Here is a 13,578-nt window from a genome sequence, read left to right as displayed (position 1 = left end):
CATGTACAGACAACAGGGGAAGTGTGCATCGTTCGTCGTTAAGTTCATACACACTGGACGATTGAACGATATATTGTTAGACGATCAGTATCGTTCATAAAAATCGTCAAGTGTGTACGGGGCTTGAGGGCTAGACACTTACCGGGGAGTTAGGGATAGGCACTAGAAGGGACGGTTAGGGTCAATACATCTACCCCGACAGTTAGGGTTAGGCACCAATGGGAGGGTTAAGGTAAAGATTAGGGTTAGATTTTTCAAATCTTATGTCGATGATCTGTGTCGACCATTTTCATGTCGACCTTTTGTCCCTTTCGACCTATTGACTGTCTAACATATGGTGTCTATCTAGACATTGTCAACCTTTTTCATGTAGATTTATTATACCACACCCGAATTCATCAAGCTATGAAAATACAATATTTTTGGAGCTTGACTGTGGGAGCATTCGCCATCTTCAGATGGCACTTCCTCCAGCCACTCACCAAGTTGCGAAGAGGAATCCTTTCGGATTGAATAGAGCCCTTATTACCTCCACTCTGGGAGATGCTTGAGAAGAGGTCCAGGAAGTAAGTGCAGGAAGGAGCCCTGCTCTCGTGAGTGAACTTTGCAAAGTTTGTGAGTCTCCAAGACAGTAGGCAAGTGTGCAGTACATATTGGCACTATACTATACAGTTCAAGGATATCTATTATATTAAAGTGTCCAAACTGTATTTGTAGGATACCTACAATTATAGTTAACGGAGCAGATACCGTCAAGAGTGAAACATTTTGAGAACGCTAAAATATAAGCTATGTTCTGGATATTAGGATAGCTGGCAACTATTGCTTTAAGCAATGAAACCAGTTCATTGGCTTATAAAATCAGTGCCAAAGATCAGTATTCTCTCTGAGGGGTCTTTTTATTAACATTATTTTTACTGAAATAAAGTGAAAAAGGGTGTTTTCACACCCTTTTCACATTATTTTAGTATCACCTATAGTTATTTCAGGGCAATTGAAGTAGAATTCGTAAAATTCTACTCCAACCCCTAAGTATCACTTATTTTTAGTAAGCAGATCGCATTTCCCATAATTGTAATGGGAAATGTGATATGGCCAAAGTTACTAAAGATAAATTGGTAAAAAATTTCGGGGAAAGCCGCTGTGATAATAACGCCACCTGGAGGTGGTGTTATCCAGGGTCTCCCCCGGTTACCGGCCTCCTACTCTGCTTTAATGGGGAGAGCAGAGGCAGGAGCCGGTACCAGTAATCAGCTATGTGGTCTAAACAGACCGCAAGCTGATTACTGTAAAAAAAAAAGTCAACATTTTTTTTTTTACTTACCTGACTCCAGGGACCGGTGATCGGGCCTCCGGTGATGTCTCCCCTCCGGTCAGCTGGTCTCTCATAGTGCACTGCGGCCCGGTCATCAGGTGATTGGGTCCCACTGCAGTATTGGAGATCACCTGATCGGAGGCAAACAAGGACATCACCGGAGGCCCGGATCATGCAGGTAAGTCTAATTAAGGGAGAGGGGGGTCGTGGGGGGGTCCGCGATTGTGGGGGGTGGGGCTTAGCACCGGGGGCGGAGCGTAGCATCAGGGGTAGCAGCTGCAGCCGGCCGGCGCATGCGCGGGCACTTTGTCACTGTATTTTCTGCAAAAATACCGTGACTAGTGTGCGGAGGGGATTTGCAGGGACAGAGCTTTATCGCAAGCTCTGTCCCTGCAAGGGATTTGTAGTAAATCTCTGTGATATTGCCTGAATTCGCAATGCGAATTCAGTCGATAATATCACACTACAATCTGTATTCAGTATGCGGATTGTAGTAAATAGAGCCCTGAGTCTGATCCACCTTCAGGCATCAGGAAGTGTCCTCCAAGACAAGACAACCAGCCACAGAGATGGCATTAAGAAAGTCATACTAATTAATAAGTGTTTAGTATACAGATTATGTAGTATACTTTTGTTTCATAGCTGTCACGATCCAATGCAAATGTTCCTCTGTGGAGGATGGTAAGCCAGGGGGTTCGGGTGACCTGGGAAGTGACTGGACTAGGGCCCTCATTCAGAGCCGTACGCTCTGAGCAAAGCGCACGCTCCGAGTGAGGGCCGTCCTCCATAACTATGGAGCGTCACCACCCACAGCCTATACGAGCGTGCAGTTTGATAGCCGCGATGGTCTTGACCATCGCGACTATCGAAACTGCGAGCCGGAGCCTGCGGTTGAGGTTTTCAACCGCAAGGCCCGGAGTGATTTTGGCTCTATCAGAGCCAAAATCACTCCCACTGACATCACTAGTGATGTCAGTGGGCCGGCTTCTGACGGTAGGCGTTCCCTTAGGAACAATCAACATCGACAGCACGCCCCCTTTGATCAGACAAAACGAGCGAAGGAAAGTCCTTCGCTCGTCGCGTCTGGCGCATGCGCACGACGGAGCACCCTCCGTCGTGCGCATGCACAGTGCAGAACATCGACCCACTTGCGAGCGGACAGCCGCTCGCGAGTGGGTCTGAATCAGGCCCCAGGTCTCCTAGTTGCAGCCGAACACAGGTTTGGCTAGACCTGCCCAGAGGCGCGGAGTCTAACTCACTTGGTGGTTTTCTCCAGTGACCCCTCCAATTGGGATTTGGTTTTCCGCTGCACCAAGTGAGCAGGTCGCGGCCCTCTGGACAGGTACCTGGGAATGGCAGAAGACCGGAAACTATATTTAACTAAGCAAATGCTAGAGCACAGGAGGTAAACTGGATGCTTAGATATTGAAATGCTGTTTAGGGATCCTAATCACAGGCTAGCATAGGAATACTAGAAAGTGTACTGAGAATCACTAAGAAATCCAAGTGCTGATTGCACAGAAAAACAGAGGCATATATTGGGAATTGCTAGATATGTTTAGAGCTGATTTGCAGAGACAAGACACAGAGCAAAGAACACCAACATGCACTGGAAAGCTATAAATGTAGGTGTTGACTGCACAAACAAGACACAGAGAGAAGTGGACACAGGCACATGTAGTAATCCCAGTCGCAGGCTAGCTTGGAAACACAGGAAAATGTACAGGAACTGCAACAGATTCTGGAGCTGATAAACACAGTAAAACACAGAGGGAAGGCAGGAATAAACTGGGGAAGCTAGTAATGCTGGTACTGGACAAAGGCAATTACTAGGAGAGTGCTGGAGGTCCAGCTGTGAGCTAATTAGTACTAGCAGGTAATCTGACACTTCAGTGACACAGGGTAATAGCCACAGGAAATCTGCAATAGAATTAGCAGCACATATACAAAGACACACAGGGAAGGGACATGAAACATTGAAGGACTGTGAGAAAGCTAAAGTCTCAGAGTAAGGGTTAGCATGGAAGCTAATACAGGAAACTGGAAAACTGTGAGCAGGCTGAAACAACACGCTGAAGGATTTAGCACAGAGCAACAGTGGGAGTAACACAGGCACTTGGAATAACGAAGTTGAACAGCATCTTCCTGAAGTTCTGGGGGCAGATTTATACCCAGGGGTAGCAGATTATTGGAGCACAGCGTCAGCTGACTGAGATCATGCTACCATTGGTTAGGAGGACTGTCACATGAGAGGAACTGTCATGGCGGCGCCCATGATGGGAACTCCGATCCCCAAAACACACAGCCGACCATGGAAGTCCGCAAAAGCACCTAAGGTAGAATACTCAGCATCTCACCCCTCACTGCACCAGGCGTCTGACCACAAGGAAGTCAGGGGAAGCCGGCACGGAGGTAAGAGATAGCCGATTCTAGGCTGAACCCTGACAATAGTATTTCTTATTGGTCAGTAAATTCAGTACTGCCATCCAGGGCCAGCTCCAGGGTTCTGAGCACCCTGTGCTGGCCCCTTCAGAAGGCGCCCTAACATCACGCACGACGAAGCCGTGCGTAACCGAATTTGGGGGCGTGGCCTAATTACCATAGACCTCGCCCCCATGTGACGTTATTTTGAGGCGTGCCCGCATGGTATGCCTCCAAATAACGTCAGTCTGGGGGTAAATCCCAGCACTCCGTCACTAGCTGGGCTTCCCCCAGCCCTCTCCTGTCAGTGACTGGTTGCCACCTGCATGCACTGCATCCATTCACACTCCGGGGGTCCAGCACCGCCGCACAGCTGCGGCGGTGGGGGTCCCCAACCTCCCGATTTGACCACCCGTGGGCCACTTCGGCCCGCGGGTGGAACAGCGGGACAGTATTGTCCCGCTGAAATCGGAATGCTGGGGAGGGGTGCCGCCCCTCTACGGCTGGCGCCCTTGTGCGACCGCACTGGCTCTGCTGCCATCTTTACCATTTGTAATAAACTTTCAAATGTGGAGTAATGGTAATATTTTCCTACTTCCATCATTAATATCAATATAAGAAAGGTGAAAGGACTAATACCCAGGTCTGTTATTGTTTGTGGTTCATTAATATCTTTAATAATCTGGCCTTACGGCATCTGTAAGAGGTGACAGGTACTTGATTGCACTGTTTACCTAAAACAATTGTGTACCATCTGTATATTTTTAGATATTTTGGTTCACAGCAATGAAATTAACTGGAAAGAACAAGCTAACAAAAAAAAGCCACATAACAGAATAATACACAACATTAACTTGACAGCTGACACTGGACGGCTACAGTATACTACCAGCTGGTTTTCTTAGATCATATGCAGTTGATTTCCAAGAATTCCTAAACATACTGTAAGTTCAATGCAAAATGTAGTATTATACATTGGTCAATTAGACTGTCTACTGCACACTAATATGTAGATTTCCCTCTACAAACTGGAGCAGAAATTATATGGCACTGTGATTCCACGGTGCAAAATTTTTTTGGGAAAAATCATCTTTTTCGTCTGAATGCTACTAGCACACAAATCAACAAACAGCTCCATAAATGTCTAGGGAACAACCATCATTAACTGTGTCAGACGCTGTGAATGTAAAGCACCACTGGTGCAGTAACGCTATCAAAACAGCAAACACGCCGTGCATTTCAAACACAAACACATGGATGTAAGATTAATGTCCTGGTTGGTCAGATTGAAAGGAAGCGTTCAAGTAATGAAGACGAGGAAAAGAAGTTGAGATTTTAAAGAAAGGAAAAATGATTCTCAACTGTATGTGTTTTAAATATTTGTGTCGCATGGAGAAACTCGTTTTCACTGCTCAGCACTTATCTTTGAAGTCCTGCTGTGCTTATATAGCTGGAGAGGAAACAACTTGGCCTACCGTCAGAAATACTTTATAAGTAGTTTAGCAAAGGTAAACTTCCCCACAAAAAGTATTTTCTGGAGATGTGAACTGTATTGTGGCACCTGTCACGGTTGGGAGATTTCATTCTATTCAGAGCATATTCTAATGAATATTAAGTAATTCTGAACATTTGCTTGTGCAGATAACCCGTTATGCAACATTTAGTAGATCTTAGATGACTGGGCTTTGTTTATCACACACCAAACTGTGCAGAGAACATACATAGTCTTGAAAGAGACTTTTAAATTAAAATATAAATGATTTACTTAGCTACTAAACTCTGGATCACTGGCCGTGAGAGATAAAAATATCAATTTACTGAAGAAGGGAAGTCTGGCAAATATAAAGACTGAATAGCCAAAAACATAGTATTGGGATCTGCCTCTGCTAAAGCAAATAACAAAAACAGTGCACATTACTATTTACTTAGTTTAATTGCAAACATTTGTCTAGTCAACTAGGCCGACATAGTGTAGTGATTGTGTTTGGTGATCTATCCAAGACTAATCCACCCCAAAACATACAGTAAATTAGTTATGTGATGAAAGTATTGTCATTTCAATAGAAATAGGGTAATAGGGTTAATAGAGATGACCAAAGTCGCAAAAACATTAGCGTGAACAATCTTTTAGCTGAACAGACTGTCACAGAGGTGCTAAATTCCGGCAATATAATCTATGGGGACTAGCAGGGAAATGCCATTCTGCACTGTATTTGTAAGTTCACTATTTATGAATTTCTTAAAACTATTGGCGCAACGATGATCAGTTCCCGCAGCTGTGTGTGTCGTTGGTGATCTTCATGAATAAATTGGATCACCTGTTCCTCCGGCTGGGGGATTCCCCTTATACTGCCATCTCAGCATGAAAATTGAATAGTGTAAATGAAAGGGAAGAACCACAACGTTTTATAGATGAAATTAGGTTATGGTTTTAATAGTATAAACAAAAGTTCTTATTGTGGGCCTGATTCAGCATGGATCGCAAATGCAACCGCGTACGCAGATCGGCCGATGGTGCGTACTGTGCATTCAACACAGTGTGCGTGCGCAGGACAGCATTACGATCTCACTGCAATCCCGCACGCAGATAGAAAGCCATCGCAGAGTGAGTGATGGGATGTCAGCGTTTGGGGGTGGTGATGGGGAGTGGTCAGAGAAGCGCAGGTGTGCCTGTCCATTTTAATGGCGTTTCCTGGGCGTGCATAGACTAGCCACTGAAATGGCATACGCAGCTTGAGCACTCACTTATTATGTTTTGCGTATGGTCTGCATATGGAATCTTAGATGTTCCAGGGACCGTTTTGTACAGTGAAAACAATGCATACATTCACCCTTATCTCCAGAAATACCGGTGCACACCATTGACATTAGAGCATATCTGACACTAGAGCACCAGTTTCCACCGTATGATCGCCAATGCCTCACTTCCGGCGGAAGCCCGTTTGTTCCAACGAATTGGAACACACATTTCGACTTTAGATATTTTGATTTTCGAGCTTTCCATTTACAATTTAAGATCCGTTTCTCTAAGGTATTCCTAATTAGTAATTTTTTATGCAGCAATGATTCTTTTATACTAATATACTTGGTAACTTGTGAATCTCCAGAATCAATCGGCAGTCCCCACCCCCACCAAGTTAAGTCCCAAGGGTATATAAAGCAACATAGGGGGAGATGATTATATAACTTGAAGAAGACCACTCGGTCGAAACGCATCGGTTAAAGGGACTTTCTGTTTTTCCATGGAGTTTTCACAAACCTATGAAATCTCTCTTCTTATCTGGATGTTGTTGAGTCTGTGAACATCCTATATGTACCTTTTTATGGAAGCCAGGAAATTGAAATCTGTGATTTGGAGTGTTTTTATATATATTTTTGTTTTGATTTACTTTTGTCTATGTTAAATAAAATACCATTAACTGGAAATTTGGAGTTAACAGACTTTTTCCGGAATTTTGCTGCATATCCAAAAAGATACCTTTATAGGAGTGAAATATCCACAATCTTTGTGAGTATGCTACGCTCATTCATAAAGATACCTTTATATGACTGAATACACTACTTTCCAGAGTGAGTAGGGTACTCCCCTCCTACTGTATTCAACTTTAGGACACACGGCTCTCTGAAAGGTGTTTAATCTTGATTGTCTCCTTGCACCTTTATAACTTTTACGCACCTTTAAGTGGTGTGGGAGTAAGGCTATCACTAGTCTAGCTTTTATTACATTATTCCAACAGGTACGGTACCACACATTGTTTTTTTCTCTTTTTTCCCTTTTCTTTTCATGTATCCATATTTTGGAGAGGAAGCAAAATCTACAAGAAACATATAAATCCTATAAAAAAAAACATCATCCCCTCTCTCATTTATCTAAGCACTATTCTCTTTGTGTTCTAATATAAGATGTTAGGTGACATCTTGGCATTTGTTGAAGAGGCTGCATCTAATGGGGCCCATCCATCAGCAATGGACTGTCGCGATCCCGCGATGCTGCAACCCATGCTTGCCGACATTTGGCTCCCTCCTTACGGGAGGGAGCTGTCGGGCTTACAGGGCTGGGGGCGTGACGCGGTCAAAGGGGGCGGGGCCCGGCACATGACGCAGCGTTGGGGGCAGAGCATGGTGGCGTGACAGCGCGATTGCGTCATCGTGGATCCGCCCCCTCTTCACAATGCCGTGGCATTGTGCAGCCGGGGGTGGAGCCACGATGACTCGATTCAGCGCGAATCGCGTCACCGGCCCCCCTGCTGCCAGGGTTTGTACTTAAAGGCGCGGGGGGGTGCGGACACATCGCCAGGGCCGGGAGGATTGCCTGCCTCTCCAGGAGGTCGGGAGCAGCACCCAATTTTCGGGAGGCTCCTGACCAAATCGGGAGGGTAGGCAAGTATGCTGCAACCCGGCATCGCAGGATCGCAGAAATCAAACATGTTGGATTTTCACAATTTGACGAACGTGATAAAAAAAATGATCGCGATCGTCAGACCGGGGACATTTAACATGTAATATTTCAGCAATCCTGCGACGAATCGCTGACCATCGATGTTGGCTGGCGTTTCCACCCGGCAGTTCGGCATTTCCGATCGCGTCGCAGGATCGCAAAAATACCAGTCAGATGTATGGGCACCTTAAGTGCACGGAGGAGTGGTTCCTTTTTTTGTTTGAAACACTCACTCAGTGCAACAAGACTTGAAATTTCTGAGACAGGTCAGAGCTGCTGTAATTCTGTGTGAGGTTCCGATGTTACCGATGTATATGCAGGACTACAAGGTATAACGTATGTGAGAAAGCAGTAGTGGGCGTCTCTATGTTGGTTGAGCGGTTGCAAACATTAGCATATTTTCACAGCAGAACAGCGTGCGTAATTGCAGCATGGACCTCAACAGAAGTCCATGCTGAATCAGATCCTGTGTTTGCAAGGGTTTCCCCCAAACCCACTGGTTTCATCCCACAGTCCAGACATACTAGGATCTTAACTGGATTCTGTCAAAATTAACCCTAGTGTAAGTGTGTTCTTGTGGTAGGGAATATACTCTAGATTGTAAACTCCTTTGGGACAAGGCCTGTTGTAAGTAAGAGTTGTGTAATATGTATACACCAGAGCCGGATTTAGACCTCATGGGGCCCTAGGCAAAATACCGGTTTGGGGCCCCCCCACCCTCAAACAAACCTGAGCATATATTACAGTAGGTGTAGCTGGAGCAAGATACACACATCAAATTATATACACACATCATAGTTATAATATATATATATATATATATATGTGTGTGTTTAACATGCTCTAATCAATGACACTACTGTAATATATGTAGTTATTATATTAGGTGTAATCAAGTACACAGTGTAAGCACTAATTTAGAAAACATGCGCATAAAGGCCCCCATACACCTACCGACGGATTGCCGAATCCTGCAATGATATCGGAAACACCAATCCGCCAGTCATCGATGTTTTCTGATCCGTCGGAGGATCGGTGACATTATATATGTTAATCACCGATTTGCAAATCATAATAATATTTTGATCATGATCAGCAAATAAGTGAAATCCAACATATTGGATTTCACCGGTCCTGAGATGCCGGGTTACAGGATCGCAGGCTCACAGCGATCTAATGCTAGTGTATGGGCGCTTTATGGCAAAACATCAAATACGACACAGATTAATACCACTTGCGCACATGCATACACACACAGTTATAGAATGGAATTCTATAATGGGAAGAATGGGGAACAAACAGAGGTAGAGGGAGAAATGGGGGACAAACAGAGGGAGATAGGAGGAGAGAGGACAAACAGAGAGAGACAGGAGGATAGGGGACAAATAGAGGGAGACGGGAGGAAAGGGGACAAATAGAGGGAGACGGGAGGAATAGGGGACAAACAGATGGCGACGGTAGGAATGGGGGACAAACAGATGGAGACGGGAAGAATGGGGGACAAACAGAGATGGGAGGAAAAGAGGGAAGGAAGGAAAAGGAGAAGAACATGGTGAGACAGAAGGAGGAAGAACTTAGTGGATATACAGAATATATATATAGACACACAAACAGTATATATACACAGACAATGTGTAGATACACATAATATTTATTATATATATATATATATATATATATATATATATATAGATAATAAGGTAGGGAGAGCTATAAGATTTGTCAGTTAAACTTACCAAAAAGCTATCTTTGTGTCTTAGCTCGGACTGGGGCAGAGCAGGCAAGACAGGGTGGCTGGCTGGACTTGGGGGTGCAGGGAAGGCAGGCTGGCTATACTAGAATGCTGGGCTGGACTTGGGGGGGCAGGGAAGGCAGGCTGGATTGGGGGAGCACAGGAAATGCTAGATGGACTGTGGGTGGGGAGCAGGGAAGGCTGACTGGACTGGGGCAGGGAAGAAAGGGTGGGTGGCTGGCTGGCTGGATTGGTGTTGGGCGCAGGGATGGTAGGCTAGCCGGACTAGAGGGCTGACTGGACTGGGGGGAGGGAGGCGAGCAGGGAAAGCTGGCTGACTGGACTGGACTGGGGGTGCAAAGGCAGTGTTTGCATACTTTGCTTAGAGAGGGGGCCTGGGTGAAAGCGGTGCAGGATGCACCGTGCAGCAGGTAGAGTCAGAGCCGCTGCATTTGGAATATGGAGCCGGCCGCTGGCCAATCACAGCTCACGGAACAGTAGCCAATCCATATTTCATTCAAGTGCAGCCTGTGTTCTGTCTCCCGTGACTGTCAGCCACCCGATGCATTGCGCACCGCTGCCCCCAGGCCCCATCTCTCTCCGGGCCGGGACTGGTTTGCTGGCAGTACCCCCCTGATGGTGGACCTGATGGCAGGGGCAGGTGGTCAGAGCCGGAGGATGCTGCTCCTCCGCTTCTGGGGGTTGGATGTGGTCGGAGCCGGAGGGAGGAGGCTGCTCGCTACACTGCGGGAGGTAGGTGGTTGGAGCCGGAGGGAGGGTGCTGTAATTAAGAGGGAGGGGGTGCTGGCTGCTTGCGGATTGGCAGGAAGGGGCACCGCTGGCTAGATGCTGCTAAGAGGAGGCACTGGTTACGCTACAACTGGTTCCGCTACACCGTGAAGAGGGGGGAGGGGGGGCGCGGAGGACACTGGCTACACTGACTGAGTCACATTGGTGTAAATGCAGCGGCTCACACTGACTTTGCAACTCCTGATTTCGAGGGGTGGGGGACCCGGCCACGGGCCCCTTGGAACCCGACGGGCCCTAGGCGGGCGCCTAGGTTACTTAATGGTAATCCAGCTCTGGTATACACTATGGGCCTGATTCAGTAAGGATCTCAAGTGCTAAGACGCACACAGTTAGCCGATTTTCGCGATCTGCGCATACGTATGCATTGCGGTGCGCATGCATGAACTAGCCACTGCAATCGGGAATGAGATCGCAGTATGTCCACAGACCTATCGTAGAGCGATTGACAGGAAGTACTGTTTGTGGGTGGTGACAGGGGGTGGTCGAGCGAACGCAGGCGTGCCAGTGTGTTTGAACGCTGTTACAGGGGTGTGCAGAATTAAGCCGCTGTGACAGCAAACGCAGCTGAATCTGGCCCCATATACATAATTTTGTAAAGATGAATTCTGTGGGTTATTGCTATATGCTGTTCCCGCGGTGCCAACACATCTGTGCCTCTTATTGCGCACTACGAGTTGTTCCCACAGTGCCAATACATCCATGCCACTCATTGCACACTACGCACTGTTCCCACAGGCCAATAAATCTGTGCCTCTTATTGTGCGCTACAAGCTGTTCCCACAGTGCCTATACATCCGTGCCTCTAAATGCACACTACACAATGTTCCAATGTTCCAACACATACATGTATTTCGTTACATGCTACATGCTGTTCCAACAGTGCCAACACCTTAGTGTATATATATATATATATATATATATATATATAAATCAAATATCCTGACTCAGTGACTCATCAATACCCATCCCAAACCCCTGGACCTAGAAACATGAAAATCAGGGAGTATATACCTTCCTTGACGTAGGTACCCACAAAAAAGGTCTGAAATGATTCCTCCTCCTGTGCAATGTTCTGCCTGACTGTCTCATCGTGGCTGTAGCACAGTTAAATTTAAACACCAACTGTCAACCCAAGTGCTGCCAAACATCACTGGCAGTTGGTGTGGCTCCCATTTGGCAGCATGGCCCCCACTGATATCACTCAGAGGATGATGTTGATGATGATACGCAGGAGCGCGCATCATCAGCGACATAGCGAGTACAATGCCTGATGTGGACGATATGTCATCCGATCCACCGAACGGGACAACATATCGTCTAGTGTGTATCCGGCTTTGAGGAGTGATTGAGGGGATGCATTACTATAGAAGTGAAGGATTAATGTGTTATTGGAGTGGTGAGATGGAAATGGAAATAGTAAATATCTAAGGTCTACACAAGTGAAATCGGGTACATCAGCTAGTATATACTGTATGTATATATATATATATATTATTGCACGCTATATGCCATACACACAGTGCCAACACATCCATGTACCTTGTGGCATCCCACAATTTGAGCTGTACCTTCGGTTTTTGTGCCTACTGTGTTAAACACCTAAAAGGGGATTCTGTGGCTACTGCCTCCCAGAAGATCACAGCTATGCCTCTTTCAGAGTGTTCTACAGTATACTTCACACACATTTGATTTCTGTTTTCTTTTTTCTTATGCAGCATTCCCCACCATTTATATCATATGATCTACATAACAGACAAGTAGGCTATGATAACTGAACCTTGATCTATATTCCTGTTATGCCACGGGTGTGACTATAGAGGGTAAAGTCTAGCAACCGCCTTGAGGGCAGGTAATTTTTGGCTAGATGCGGTAGTACAAGAGCTGACTGATATCTTGGCTAGATGGGCCTGAAGGCCGTAGGATATGAAGCGGCCTTTGGGCCGTGCAGCAGCCTTGAGGGCTGGTATAACTTGGCTTGTTGTGGCCAGTGTGCCATATAGTATGAAGCGGCCTTTGAGCTGTGTAGCGGCCTTGAGGGCCGGAGTAACTTGACGAGATGCGGCAGCAGTCGGGTATTAGTGAAACAAAGTCACTGTGTTGGAGAGCAGGTTTGCGCACAAATGTTACTGGAGTGCGGCCTGTGCCACCAGGTTGGCACAAGCAGCTGATACTGTAGTGCGGCCCGTGCTACAGAGTTGACACGAGTAGCTGACGCTGTAATGCGGCCTGAGCTGCTGGGTTGACACAAGCAGGTGATGCTGTAGTGCGGCCCATGCCGCAGAGTTGACACGAGCAGCTGACGCTGCAGTGTGGCCTGTGCCGCCGGGTTAACACAAGCAGCTGATGCAGTAGTGCGGCCTTTGCCACCGGTTTGACACAAGCAGTTGACAAAGAAGTGCAGCCTGTTCCGCCAGGTTGACACAAGCAACTGATGCTGTAATGCGGCCTGTGCCGCCGGGTTGACACAAGCAGCAGACGCTGTAATGCATACTCTGGACTAAGTGTACTGTCCGTGCCGCCTGGATGACACGATCGGCAGAGGACAGGTTTGCGGACCGTGCCGCCTGGATGACACAAATGGCAGGTAGATGATATGCAACACTGTGCCGCCTAGATGACACAAATGGCAGAAAAACAATATAGAAAGCAGGAACACTGGAGCTCAACTGGAAGACAGGAGACAAAGCCAGAACCGGAAGCACGAAAACTCTATCACCGGCACTGGGGCAGCATTAGCGTCAGCAGGATATAGATGCAGGAGCCAATCCAGACTGATTCCAGGATGGTAGACGGGAGGTACAGTAGATGGACCACTCAGCGAACGCTTGCCCGGTGTTCGCTTCGCACAGTATTAGTAGTGCA

At 46.7% G+C, this 13,578-nt stretch overlaps 1 protein-coding gene across 7 annotated transcripts in view; it reads right to left on the bottom strand.

The window, feature by feature from the left end:
* Positions 1-13,578, bottom strand: part of INPP4B (inositol polyphosphate-4-phosphatase type II B) — an 813,539-nt gene that overhangs the window by 307,150 nt on the left and 492,811 nt on the right. The window lies entirely within an intron of this gene.

This window comes from Taudactylus pleione, unplaced genomic scaffold, assembly GCF_031769625.1.
Source record: "Taudactylus pleione unplaced genomic scaffold, aTauple2 ptg000389l, whole genome shotgun sequence".
Taxonomy (NCBI): domain Eukaryota; kingdom Metazoa; phylum Chordata; class Amphibia; order Anura; family Myobatrachidae; genus Taudactylus; species Taudactylus pleione.
Note: the sequence above shows the minus strand (reverse complement) of the source record. Positions and strands in the feature narration are given on the sequence as shown.